Source organism: Electrona antarctica, assembly GCF_951216825.1.
Source record: "Electrona antarctica genome assembly, chromosome: 1".
In the NCBI taxonomy this organism is placed as follows: domain Eukaryota; kingdom Metazoa; phylum Chordata; class Actinopteri; order Myctophiformes; family Myctophidae; genus Electrona; species Electrona antarctica.
Genome location: NC_136806.1, coordinates 51,818,459 through 51,833,535, shown reverse-complemented (window position 1 = coordinate 51,833,535; position 15,077 = coordinate 51,818,459).

The following is a 15,077-nucleotide window of genomic DNA, read 5'->3' as shown; positions in this document are numbered from 1 at the left end:
AAAGCCTAAATAATAAATACCTGTAATAGTCTGACAGTTTAATCTAACCTAAAGTCAGATCTCCACACTGTCCTCTCACAGAGAGGGCAGAAGGGATGCATGGGTCAGTGGCATATGATTGGCTGAAAGTGTTAGTATGGAGGTGGGATCAGTCAGAAGGCTGCATTGACTATTCTGTATGGCACAAAGTGAGTTAGATTCACCAATACCATCGAACGTGAACATGTCTAGGCAGAGACCAGCGGTAATGTATTTGCTATATATTATATGCTATAAAAAGATAATTGTGCATTATTCATAATCGATGTAATATGATGTTAGATTGTAACCAAGTGTTCTCTCTGTGTTCTTGTCTCCCGGTCATTGTTTAATTACCATTTAATTAATGATAAGGTAGATTTAAAACCACATAATTACACTTAATCACTGTGCCACTTAATGTGCCACATGATACTGAACTGAGTCTGAGAGTCAACAATGACAAGATAAGCTGTCCATGATCTGGGAGCATTAGAGTGTTCAAATGATAGCTAGAATTCCTACCGACAGAGTCAGGATAGAACCACAGACCAATAGGACCTGTAATCCAGGCCGGGATACTGTATTCATCTTGTGTTGGGGGGAAGTGTGAACAGAACGTGTGAATGTATGATTGTAAGTGTTTATAATTAATATGAATTAATAAAAACCCTATAAAATGCACGTTTGAGTTCATCAAATATAAGCTATCATTGGGAGCATTTAGTTCAACTGTGCGTGTTAGTCACTTTAACTCTGCCTACTGCATGGGCTGGTCGGAGCCGGGCACAACATCGCCAAATAACCGAACACTAACACTAAAACGTTTCAGATGACTTAAAGATGACAAATTACATTTTATGACTAAATTACTCAAAATCACCACCCATGTGAGAGAAACGTGTTTTATAGAGGGTATGCGCATGCTTAAAGTGAATGGCACATCGAGTGGCAAAGCAACATGCAAAGTGAGTTTAACATTGTTTAACGCAATCAGATAGGACTTTTCTGTGTGGATGTATGGGCTGTCAAGGCCAGAAAGTAGTTTTTTGCCACTCAGTAGGCTTTCCTGCATAACTTCCGGGTTTAATGATGATGTCACGCGCATACCCTCTATTGCTTTAACTCATTTTGGGCAGGAACCCCTTTTGGTGTTTTAAGCGTTACGTTAGCAGATCTACAAGCTCATAGCGCGCCACCGCTACGAGCTCGTAGGTCTGCTATTTTTGAAAAGTCGTGAAAATCTTGGTGCAAATCTTTGAATATATATTTCAGAGCGAACACTTAACAAAAATATTTGCTTATGGGGGGTCCCTGGAACAACATATTTTGAGATGGGGGGTCCGTGGCCCAATAGCGATAATTCTGGGGGTCCTTGACAAGAAAAAGGTTGAGCACAACTGACATAGAAACATGGGTTTTTCAGAAAACTATTAGGATTTAGAAGCCAAAATGGGTTAATACCACTGAGTCTCATCCCATGGTCATACAGTAGAGGTGTGGTACGGGAGAGAACGCACACACACCATTTCCACTAACGCTGGTGATTACTCAGGCACCGTACGTGTGAAATGGTCACGGCTCAGGCCATGCTCCGAGCACCGATGCAATTCATTTAAGTCAACGTATGTGGAGACTAGGCTATGAATCAGCTGAGTCCTTCATTCACGAGAGGGTGACAACCTACTGGTGTTTATTCATTAAGAGAGTGGAGCTCACCTCCGTACCATGAAGACCCCTTGAACCACCTCCCCCCCCCCCCCACCACACACTCTCCATGGACCCCATAAACACACACACACAGCTCAAATAATTACACTTATGTGCCTAATACCTATGTGTTGTTCTTTTAGAACGTGATGCTATCACTATACACATGTGACGCATACAAAAAAAGACCTCACATATAAAGTGCATGACGTATACAAAGACATTGAAACTTTCCAAACACATGAAGCCTTTATCGTCTGTCGGGTGGAAAGAACCTCATATGTCCAAAGCCCTTACTTTTCAGGACTCGAGATTCAAATTTAGAAGAAGCAGATCCACAAGTTTGAAATTGATGCTTTTGTGTGAATCTTTACTATGACTAAGCAGGCCATTAATTTACGGGGGAAAAAATATATATATATATGGAGATATGAGGTTTCTGCCCGTCAGCAACGATATATTGTCTTATTTGACGGTCACTATCCAATCCAACTAACTCTATTTTGTTGTAGAGCTAATGTTCCATTTCTAACCATAATACTGACCGAGTCATCTTCTGTGTACTCTGACTTAAAACGACCCCGAAGTCATGCCGAAAAGTTTACTCCAGACCGTGATGTCATCGACTTTCCACCCTCCGTGACCCGGACATTTTCCTTGTTCGCCGTGTTTATGGGGAAAACAGAGATCTTGCCTTCAGAAAATATTACTCCGGTTGATGGTAATGACCATATGGGGCCTGTCAGGCCAATGCTAGCTCACGAAATGCGCCATGCGAATAGGAACACAGAGAAACAAGACAGAAAGTTTGAACGGTCATTAACTCTTAATCTAATTCACGCCAGCATTTGTTCCATTTGAGCTCTTATTTTGAAAAGCCACATTTCCGGTCCACTAGCAGTAGACATAACCTAGGAAGCTGAACGGAGCTGGACAGGCCTTGTTTACAAGATGAATCCAAACCGGAGCTCTGGAGAGCTCCTCTGTGCTGTCAAAGAAACGCTGTTTTGACCAAAAATGCCATCTGGGACAAGGAATAGGAGATACAGGCGATTGAAAGAAACGGATAGAATGGATTATTATGGCGATGACGATCTAAGATGGACGATCCAGTGCTGTGCTAACAACATACCTAGCTAACCGGCTAACGTAAGTAGCATTATGGCTCAATCGATCGAATGCACTATAAAAGCGCAATTGCCATTAATCAATGGCAATGGCGTTAGTATCAAAATTAGGCTTCAATTGGCATTCATCAACGGCAATGGCGATATAGGAGTTAAGGATTGTATGGCAAGTATTTTAGTTTCCTTAGGCTATTATAGCCATCAAGAATTGACTGAAATACACATCAACGGCACACGTGTTCCTTTAACAACATGAACCCTATAGCGTCTCTATGCTGGGCATGTACCGTTAGAACATAATTAACAAACATACGGCTGAAATAGGAAAAGTATTTGACAAAAAATAGACAAACATTTGGTGGAAATAGCAAATCTACAAGCTCACAATGCGCCGCAACCCATTCGACATCCAGTGACAAATGGATTTAAGTTGTTACAACCTGTGATTGAGTCAGGTGAGCCGTGCGAGGTGACAAGAGGGCTGTTGAGAGATGGCGAGCAACAACAGGGTCAGATTAAGTGGGGTTGATTCTACTCTTGACACACTGTCACACCAACAGCAGTCCCATCATTACTCTTGGCATTAAGACAGGCACGGGGAAGAAGGATCGGTTGGACAGAAGGGTGTCTGTGTGTTTTATGGTGGGGGATGGAGGAGAGGCTTCCCGACACAAACGCGCCTGGCAAGGCGAGATAAACGATACAGAGCTTTGATCCCATGGAAAATGTATCGATCCGGCATCACACTAGCGTGACCTTGAAGAAGGGCTCGTTTGTCTTCATGGTGGCAGCTACCTTGACCTTAGGGTTATAGGGTTAGTCCACCCACGACACGTTTGATGAGTACTGCACGTCAACAGAGACAGTCAACGTCTCTCTCGGGTCTTTCTTAACCCATTAAGACCCGAGGCCGGTTCTACAAATGCCTTCTAAATCGGTAGCTCTCAAGCTTTGAGGTTTTTTTTTAATTCTGGTTTTATACTACACTGTGTATCCATGTGATATTTGGCTTATATGCCTCACATTTTGTATAATTCGTTGCTGTCGAAAACTGTCGATTTTTTTGGCATAAATCAGTGCTATTGACCACCCTTTACGTCTGTGTGTTGTTTCGAAAATATTGAACCAATGGAAAGTAGTAAAAAGTGCTTTGGACAAAACCTCTTAACTCCATTGGACCCTCAAAATGTCTGCTAAAGCAACTAACTCCACCACCTTCTCCCCCTCTCATGGAAGTAATTGACAATATATAAAGTCACAACACCAACTTTGATGAGGCAGTATTGCTTTGTTTTAAAAATATACGGTTTTCTTAATTTCCTGAAAAATGTACATTTTGGAGTTATGAGGTTTCCTCCCGACAGCAGAGATATAATGGTTCTCTTACATACAATGTGATGTATTGACACTTACTGTATAAAGGGCTTACATCCCTTTTGTAAATGCATTTGCTATATTAGCTTATCTGTTTGGCCATTGGTCATGTGACTTTGTGTCGGTTGTCCACAGCTGCAATGCATTATGTGATCATGTTATATCACCGGGTGTCTCTTTGTATTCACTTCAGTCTGAGGAAGGGGCGAGAGCCCGAAACATCACCGCAGCACTCAGGTGAAAACTGAATTAGTCGAAGCCAAAGTAACTAATTAGACCGCTGCTCGGCCGAAATGGAAATTCTAAAAGATATTCTGAAATACATTTTCATGAACACGACGTTGTGAGCGGTCGAATGCCCTTCTGTTCAAGAGCAGATGACAGCTTTCACCCAGGCACCCCACAGCATCCCGTGGGTGGAATTACAGACTGTAAGGCAATCAAACATTGTGGAAGATATCTAGGGCTGGGCTTAATGTTTCCAGGGACCTGGGCCAGAGGACCAGTGAGTGGCCATGGGTGACGTTCTCACAAACACTTGATCCTGGTTACATGGTGACAGAAAGACCACTCGGATCATACGTATAAGACACTTGGCAGCCCATTTTCCAGTGGAATTGTACGGTATGTGAATATTAAACCTATTAAACCAGGGAACAGGGAAAACATCTGTGTCATTTTGCAACACAATCTTTTAACCACTTTAACCATATTTTATACTTTGGCTATTCAAGGGTGAGGTCGTGTGCACACGTGCACGCATCCGCATCATTGACGGCAGACTGCTGGGCGAGCGCTGGCGCTTTGGCATGGGGGGGGGGGGGGTCAGATCAACATGAATTCTGTACTGGCCATATAAGGAGCATGTATTGAGTGTACAGGGTTTGATGAGGTCAGATGTGGAATGTCAGAACAGGTCAGCTCCATACAGTATATGGAGATCTAAGGGTGGTAGCGGGGGCATTCTCTTGAGTGTACACTGAGGGTTTGATGAGGGCCCAATTTTCAGGCCTGTTGAGAACTCTAGTTTTTCGCCGGCTGCCGGGCGCGGCTGCACTAATAACTCTGGGGTAGGCCCGTCTAGAGTTTGAAATTTGAATGGACAAGTAATAAGTAAATAAGTCAAAAAGGAGACATCGAAGACGAAGGATGGATGGGGAAGGATCAACAAGAACAGGTTCTGAAATATATCCATATATAGAGATCTACGGTCATATATGGAGACATATCTGACATCACTGATGATGTCACGAGACCTGGGCACCATATAGATTTTGAATACACCGACTGACTGACAAAGGGACCAAAAACGTACAATTTCATAGTAAATGCGACCTGCGGTCGCAATAATATTGATTTTAGTGCTACATACATGTGCACATATTGTTGGGTTTCTGGTCAGGACAAAACATAATTTTTTTGGCTTTTGGTATATGAGACAGTGTTGAGTCGACCACAAAGGTGAGCACCAACAAAACATGAGAACGAGTGCCATCACGTTGTAAATACAGCCTGCCCACTGTTGTTCAGCTGTGAGTAGTCTTTTGGCATTTCATTGAAGTGGCACAAGTGTCACGAACCCAACACGCTAATGCTTTGAAAGGACTCCCAGAGTGCCGTTCTGCAGTTGGAGTGGGAGGAGAAGAGCACCAAGAGGTAAATAATCAACAGGCTGCTCATGTCCTCTTCATATTTTAACCCATTTTGTTTTAAGCATTTAGCCATTGAAAAATAGCAGATCTACAAGCTCATAGCGCGGCACTCAGCGCTTGTAGGTCTGCTATTTTTGAAAAATCGTGAAAATGTGGCGCAAATCTTTGAATATATATTCTTTCACAGTATATATTCTTTCAAGTTTTTAACTCAAATCTTTGCTACTATAATGTGTTTCTTTGGGGGGTTTTTTTTGTTATTATTTTTTTTTAATTATTTGTTCTGTAAATATGGACATTTCCTGATGTTTCTTCAAATATTTTGTTTGTATTTGTGCTGCCATGGGGATGTGGGGGGGGGGGGGGGGGGGGGAATATATGTGAATAATTGTTTTGAAATTACTATTGTTGTAAAGAAAAATACATGTTAAAGGGTAAGACCACTTTTTTAGAGATTTGGATTGTTTTCTTACCTTATTATGGGCAAACTATTCCATCCCATGCAGTTATTTCGCGCCGTTGTGTTTATTAGCAATTTAAGAAATAAAAATAGTCGCTCATTGACTTCCATTGTAACAGGGAAAAGCTCTCAAAGTCACTCATTGGCACATGAACCAACGCAACAAAAGCTGATTCTGACAGTTTATGACATCAGGAAAACTCATGCGGTTTTATTTTTAATAAAAAATGTCAACTTTGTCTTGTTTTGACTAATTTGTGTAGAAAGAAGATCCGGTAGGTATGCCTACGCCGACCGAATCACTGCTGTAAAAAACGATCTGATTGGACCAAAACTGTACACCACTTCCTTATTGGAAACGAAGGGGATGTAAACAAAAGGATTTGATCTCATCCGCTTGTCACTAAAAACATACACAATGGACGTGTTTGAGGGAGAAGACACTTTAGAAGAAGTGTGTAAAGTGTCTGTGTCTGGGACTGCTCATTTGCGAGGCTGAAGCTGGGGGAATCTCAAACAGCGTGGAGACTTCTGTTTACAAACGAAACCTCGCAAGACGTCACCGCGAGAGTTGGGAACGCCGTAGTACTTCTCCAGTCTATCTCCGACTAAAATAGTAACTTTATAAATCTATCTTAAAAGACGAAAATAAAACCGCATGAGTTTTCCTGATGTCATAAACTGTCAGAATCAGCTTTTGTTGCGTTGGTTCATGTGCCAATGAGTGACTTTGAGAGCTGTTTCCCCGTTACAATGGAAGTCAATGAGCGACTATTTTTATTTTTTAAATTGCTAATAAACAACACAACGGAGCGAAATAACTCATGGAATGGAATAGTTTGCCCATAATAAGGTAAGAAAACAACCCAAACCTCTAAAAAAGTGGTCTTACCCTTTAATAAAAAAAACATGTTAAAAAAAAAAAAAAGAACTTTGCTAATGGGGGGGTCCCTGCCTGGAACAACATATTTTCAGATGGGGGTCGGCGGCCAATTACATATAATCTTGGGGGTCCTTGACATGAAAATGTTTGAGAACTACCGACATAGAAACATATGGGTTTATCATGAAAACTGTCAGGATGTAGAAGACATTTTTAGAATCTGATCTCAGGTCAAAATATTTTAAAACGCCGTGCACCCTCAGAGACCCTGCGTCTCTGACCCAACACGCACTGATGGACAAAGTACTCAACCACAGTACTGTATGGAATAGATACTCCTGGTCAAATGTAACTCAACCACAGTACGGTATAGAATAGATACTCCTGGTCAAATGTGACTCAACCACAGTACTGTATGGAATAGATACTCCTGGTCAAATGTGACTCAACCACAGTACTGTATGGAATAGATACTCCTGGTCAAATGTGACTCAACCACAGTACTGTATGGAATAGATACTCCTGGTCAAATGTGACTCAACCACAGTACTGTATGGAATAGATACTCCTGGTCAAATGTGACTCAACCACAGTACTGTATGGAATAGATACTCCTGGTCAAATGTGACTCGACCACGAAGGAAAGGTCGCCCAGTTTTTTTTGAGTCCAGCTTTTAGTGTATGTACAGTTACCCACATTTTGTCCTAACAAATTTGAGTGTTTGTGTCAACACAATGGCCATGATCTAAGTAAAAATATTGATAAATTGTGTTTGTTCCGTCCTCCATGACTGAGAAAAACCATAACAGGTCACAAAATCATACTAATCATACTTATCTCATACAGAGATAACAATCAATTAATTCATAAATAACACATCAGATTTAACCCATTCAATCCGGGAACGCATTTGTGTCGTTTTAGTTAGAAAGAATATCAATCACAAAACCATTTTGAAATGATCTTGTAGAGATCTGCTATTTTAGTTGTTTTTTTTAAATGTTGATCTTCATAAGGCTACATACGTACATCATTTTGGGGGTCCTTGACATGGACAAGTTTGAGCACTATAGCCTACTTATTATAGCAATGTAGGTTTTTTGGAAAACTGTCTAAAATGGGTTAAAAGGTTTCCTGAGGATAGCAAACAGACCAAGACCAAACACCAGCACTACGGCAGAGTAATGCTACAAGGATCAGAGTCCCTGCAATTAAACATCTGACAGGAGCAAATGGGATTGTGGAGCATCTATACTACTCCCTGCTTAACCCACCCAATACTGTGGTTCAACTGTAATAGGATCAACACACAGTACGACTGCACTGTGAGCGACACATAGAGAAGCTTATGATATCAACCTCCAAATCCCCAAGTGTGTATGTGTACACACACACACACACACACACACACACACACACACACACACACTTATAGAACATCAGCTTTACATTAAGAGGCACAGAGATCCAACTGTTGAGCCACGACATATGGTCATAGTTTGTGGACGCAATGCGACGAGATTAAAGCCTGCCTTCACTATATGGGTTAGCTCGAGAGTGCTTTAGTGACTTACTGTAGTTTTAATCCCCTTTTCAATTATACAGATATCATTCTGTGATTCTACATGGATGCAACAGCCCCCTCGGTTGTAGTGCGATGTTTGCGCGCGCCACACACACACACACACACACACACACACACACACACACACACACACACACACACACACACACACACACACACACACACACACACACACACACACACACACACACACACACACACACACACACACACACACACTTAAAAATGCGGCAAAAATCTTTGAATATATATTCTTTCAGAAGACGTTTTTTTTATTTCGACGTCAGGCCTAAAAATGGGTTAACACAAAACTATTCTGGCCTTTAGCTTTCGATGTCAGCCTTTTTTTACATGATAAAAACTTGCCATGAGGAGGATTCTCTTGAAAATCTCAATTGTATAATGCTGTGGAATAACAGGGGGGGGGGGGGGGGGGAATCGCAAGATTTCAGGCAATGACAACATCCCCCGGCACTAAATACTGTCACACACATTCCCATACTGGCCTGCAGACAGAGCAAGACGTTCACAGAGCACAGTCTGCAGTTTTACTCAGCACAGACCAATTAAAATGACAGAAAAGTCAACTGAGGAACCAGATATATATACTCCAGCCTATGAATAGCCAACATCTAAAAAAATACAGTTTTTCTGAAAAATACTGTTTTTCTGACAGGTTCCTTCGATTGTTTCAATAGTGTCATATGGATTGCATTAACAGACCTAAATTGTGACCTCTATAGATATAGAGAGAGAGAGAAGAGAGGAGAGAGGAGAGAGGAGGAGAGAGAGAGAGACACGGACAGACAGACAGACAGACAGACAGACAGACAGTTTCCATGCGCCTCCGCCGACCTATTTTTAGACAGAATTGTTCATAAATAAATAATATTCAGCATTCTTCTTCTGTTGCTACATTCTTACGTGCATGTTCCGATATATATAGTATAAAGAGGATAGCCCTTTCTGGGGATGTTATATGGTTAGGTAATTAAATGTATTTTACGAAAGATATATACAGTACAAGTACCTAACAATTTACAAATTAATCACCGACTATACTATACCAATATGCTATATTCTATGAGAAGGCAGCCGATATGGACCCGGAGGCTTTACCGATTGAAAAAGAAACTCTAGGTCAATCAATTTGCTGCATCATAAACACATTAAATGCAATGCTTAAAGCTTTCACTTAGAATATGTCCATATTTGTCTCCGTACGCACACGCGCCACGCGCGCACACACACTTTATCTATTAACATGGCATTGTAGTCTGACAAGTTACGCAACGGTACGCAATATCAGCATGGGACCTCTCTGTCTCTGAGAATCAGAAACAGAGAGAAAGAGCGAGTTGCTGTCCAAACATATCCAAGCACATCTATCCCAAAAAGAAATCTAGACAACAGCTCTGTGGTAACCAATGAAGAAGCAGACAATCAAGTTGTTCCAAATTCCATGACAAGAAAAAACAAGTCTGTCTAGATAGATACAGGATGTAGTCTACAGGAATGTACGGTAAGAAGAATCGTGGTAACACGGTATAGTGTCGCGGACACTGCTGCCGTAGATCTATAGTAGATTTGTAACCCTAAAAATTGCGAACGAAGTGAGCACTAACTATAGAAGATGGCCAAAACTGTCTGTCTGTCTGTCTGTCTGTGTCAGTCTGTCTGTCTGTGTCATGCTGTAACACCACCCGCCTGCCACCAGAGGGCAACTACGAACTGAAATTGGACTGATACAAAGGTCTCTGTGTGTGTGTGTGTGTGTGTGTGTGTGTGTGTGTGTGTGTGTGTGTGTGTGTGTGTGTCAGACTGCCACAACAGCTTCGTTCACTTCCCGCGTTTACGCGTCTTACTTGTATAGTATGCGTTTCTAACATGAATAATATCTCACTTTAAATAATGCCACGTATACGTCAACATAACATTTTCTTGATCGCATTTGAAACCTTATAATAGAGGACCCTTGTGGCTGGGTAGAAATAGTTAGGGCTGTCAGCCTCATGTCACGATTTTGAAATTCTACTTTATGATTATTCACTCAAATAATCAGGATTAAGGATTTAATTGTGTTTCTGTCGTTGAACATTGGAACATTTGGTTTTTAGGCGTCGTGAGTTCGTAAACAAAAGTTGCACAGTACTCTACTAATACATACATAGCCGATCTGAAAGCGCAAAACGCATCGCATCACGGCGACAATATTTGAAATCACTATGACGATTATTGTTATATTACGTTTGCAATCATCTCAAATGAACGCGATTAGGCAATTATGTAATGACTGTGACAAAAGAGTGCCCGTTTTGTTCCGTTCCGTCACTGATCTCTAAGTGCACGGGAGCATCCCACACAGCCATCCGTCTCCATCAGTTAATGTGGAGCCGCCAGGTCCTGGCTCGCTGCACTTGGCACCGACTCAGGAGTCGGGGCCTGTCAGACACTTTCATCACTCGCCCTCTCTCCGCGTTGTCGTATAGCGATCAACAGACCGGATCTTGGCCAGCCAGCAGTGTTGTTTTTGGCAGCAAATGTCTTGTTTTAGTTTTAGTCATAGTCTCTTGAATAGCGTTCACTTAGTTTTAGTCACATTTTAGTCACCCGGAATGTTTCAGTGTTAGTCTAGTTTTAGTCGACTAAATATCATATGATTTAGTCGACTAAAACGGGCCTTGATGCCATCGTAATGGCTGATTTTATACTTGCTGAAAATAGCCTATCTACAAGCTCACAACGCGTCGCAGCGTGACGCGTTGTGAGCTTGTAGATCGGCTATTTTCAGCATGCAACCAGGTGTAAAATGACTTATACTGGATCTCTTGTCCACTAGTCCCTTCCTAACATTTTAGTCCAGTTTTTATTTCTTGACGAAATTGTTAGTATATTTAGTCTTAGTTTTAGTATAGCTTAGTTTTCATTTAGTTTCCATTTAGTTTTCGTCAGCGAAAATAGGTAGGTTGATGAATACTTTTTTTAGTTTGTCGACGAAATCAACACTAGCCAGCCGAGTTGACATGGCAACGCGTCGGGTCATCTCACTATAGTTTCCATACTATCCAGCAAATTCTGCATTGTAACGTTAACACAGCTTAAAGGTGCAGTTTGAGAGGGCTCAACGACACCCATTGTCGACATACGAAACTTGGAAATACTTTAAAAAGCTATTTGCACAGTAACACGTGAACTCTGAATGTACTGAATCAATGGGGAGCCATCGATGCAGGTTGTGACTTGAAAAGCCTCTTTTTGAATCAGTATGCGAACTCCCTCCCTTGCCTCAGTGCCAAAGGATGCTCCTTGTGGCACAGCAGACATGGAGGGCAGTTTCTTTGCTCTGACCTGTGCTAACCAGAACACTTCCCAGATGGGCTTCAAAAGACTGACGCACGTATACACCGTCCCCGGCTTATATGTGCAGCCCTGCTTGTTCATTAGTGGCAGACTACATCGGGGAGATGAAGGGATGCTGGAGTAGGAGGCAGGAGAGAGAGAGAGAGAGAGAGAGAAGCAAAAGTGGGTACATTTTCCAACAAAACAAGAGTGGATGGAAGTACAGTATGGTATGACCTTACAGCTCCATCAGTGGACATGCCCCGCCGTGGACACCTCCAGCAGACCTTTAACCCATTTAGGCCCGACGTCGAAATTGTCTTTTTCTGAAAAACCTCATGTTTCTATATCAGTGGTTCTCAATATTTCATGTCAAGGACCCCAAAAATTATATGTAATATGCCTCTGCCCCACCATCTGAAAATATGTAGTTCCAGGGACCCACCCAGAAGCAAAGATTTGAGTTAAAAATGTTCACTCTGTAATAATATATATTCAAAGATTTGTGACACATTTTCACGATTTTTCAAAAATAGCAGACCTACAAGCTCATAGCGCGCCACTCGGTGGCGCGCTATGAGCTTGTAGATCTGCTATTTTTCAATAGCTAAATTATAACATAATGTATGTAAAAGGGGTTCACGCTCAAAATGGGTTAATAAGACCAGAGCCGTCCCAAGCACTGCTGAGTCCTAAAATCTGCCAGCAGTGACAGATGGGTGTTTTAGAGGGAAACAAAGAATGGAGGGAGACTGACTGAAATGAAAGACTTGCGGGGACTATTAGAGGGGGAAGGAAAGGGGGAGCGCCAGTCAAATTGGACTGCACAAAAAACTATGAGAGAGACGGAATGAAAGAGAGACATTGATGCCCCGATCGGAATCAGATGATTTTGACGATAAATATGAGATTTCGGAGAACTCCAATATATTTCTAGTCTGCGATTAGCGCAAACCGATCAATGACACATTATATGCGAGTCGCATATAATGTTCATATTCCTTGAACTGTCCATATATACAGTAGTTAAAATAAAATGGCAAATAAAAAGCCACAGAACGCACTACGTCCTGTATGCAGCTGCTAATGCTGACAAGAGAGCTTGTAACTGCCATTTTCAACGGGCGCAACAGCGCATATACAAAGTATAAATCAGGCTTTCCGTATCGCAAACCTTCTGTAAGCAGATGTTGGAAAACCAACGAGGAAGGATAGCTTTGCTGCCATCGCCCTCCATCACAGGAGCTTCTCTCTGTACCCTGTGTATATATTTATATAAGAACACAGACAAGAGGAGCATGCTACTAGAAGGTGACTGGCGCCCCATAGCTCTCACTCCCATAGTCAGCAAGTGCTTCGTGGGCCTGGTTAAAGGGATAGTTCAGATTTTTTTAACTTAAGCTGTATGAAATACTTGCCATTAATATAGTGGTTGCAACTTGCAACTGTATTAATTGATTGCCCGAGTCCCGTGGTGGGAGTTCTGCTCTGGTTTTGGGCAATATTAAGTAGTTCCGGTCATTTTGTGGGGGGCACAGGGGGGCCATGCAGTAAAAGTAAATTAATAGGTCAACAATACAAATGACGTTAGTTTTGTGGATTCATTTACTTTTACTGCGTGGCCCCCTGTGCCCCCCACAAAATGACCGGAACTATACTTAATATTTCACCAAAACCAGAGCAGAACTCCCACCACGGGACTCGGGCAAACAATTAATACAGTTGCAACCACTATATTAATGGCAAGTATTTCATACAGCTTAAGTTAAAAAAATCTGAACTATCCCTTTAAAGGACTCATATTGCCCATGCTTCTCCCCACCCTCGACCCCCTGCAGTTATGGCGAGCAAACAGGAGCACAGAGGATGCCATCGCACCATGTCCTGCACACGGTGCTTTTCCCACCTGGAGGGATGTCGCACCTATACGTGAGGATGCCGTTTGTGGACTAGAGTTCCGCATTTAACACTGTCATTCCCTCCAGGCTGGATGGCAAGCTCCGGGACCCATGGGCCTGAACACATCGCTGTGCGACTGGATCCTAAACTAACTGACAGACCGCCCCCAGACAGTGAGAGTGGATGATGATCGTACTGTACGTCCTCCCAGCACGCACAAGCAGGCTGAGGAACAGTTTTTCCCCCCACAGGCTGTCAGAATGTTTGAATGAAAAGTGACTTGTGAATGTGCAATAACCCTCTGTACTCTGCACTATGCACTGTACACCGAGTACACTTTTGACTGATATTTGCCCTGTGTGTGTTTATTTGCTGATGTTATTTTTGGTGGTGTTTTTTTTTTTTTAGGTTTTATCATGTTTTCGGATTACGTTTTATTGTATTGGGGCTTCCGAGCATACATTTTTCCACATACCTAAACAGTGCATCTAAGTGACAATAAAGTGAATCTGAATCATACTAGTTTATTTTTCTGACACCGGGTGCAGGTCAAGACAGGTCCAACTTACAAGTTATGCAACAAACGATACATTACACCGGCAGAACTGTTGATGAGAGCGAGCACTTGTTCAGCGCTTGTTGTATTCTGAATCACCTCAGAATGTCTTCCAGCTGTGTTGCTGGGTTTACAAAATCGATGGAGTATATGGCTCCAAGATTATCGCATACAAACTCATGTCACCTGCAGGCTTTTTTTTTTTCTTTTTCTTTAACAGTCTAAACAGCTAAACAGCTCTAAACATGTCTAGAGCCCGCCTACTATATCCGGTAATTTGTGCACGCACATACATGCACACAGCATTTCTGTATCTACGAATTGATCCCATCAAAATGCTGTCTTCTGGCTTGTTTCCTGGCACTTAATGCATACAAAAGGACAATTTTTGTATGTACTTGAGTCAAGAAAGGAAACGTTTCACAAGCACATCGGAGATCACAGAGGTGCTCCAATATGACTAAACGCCATTA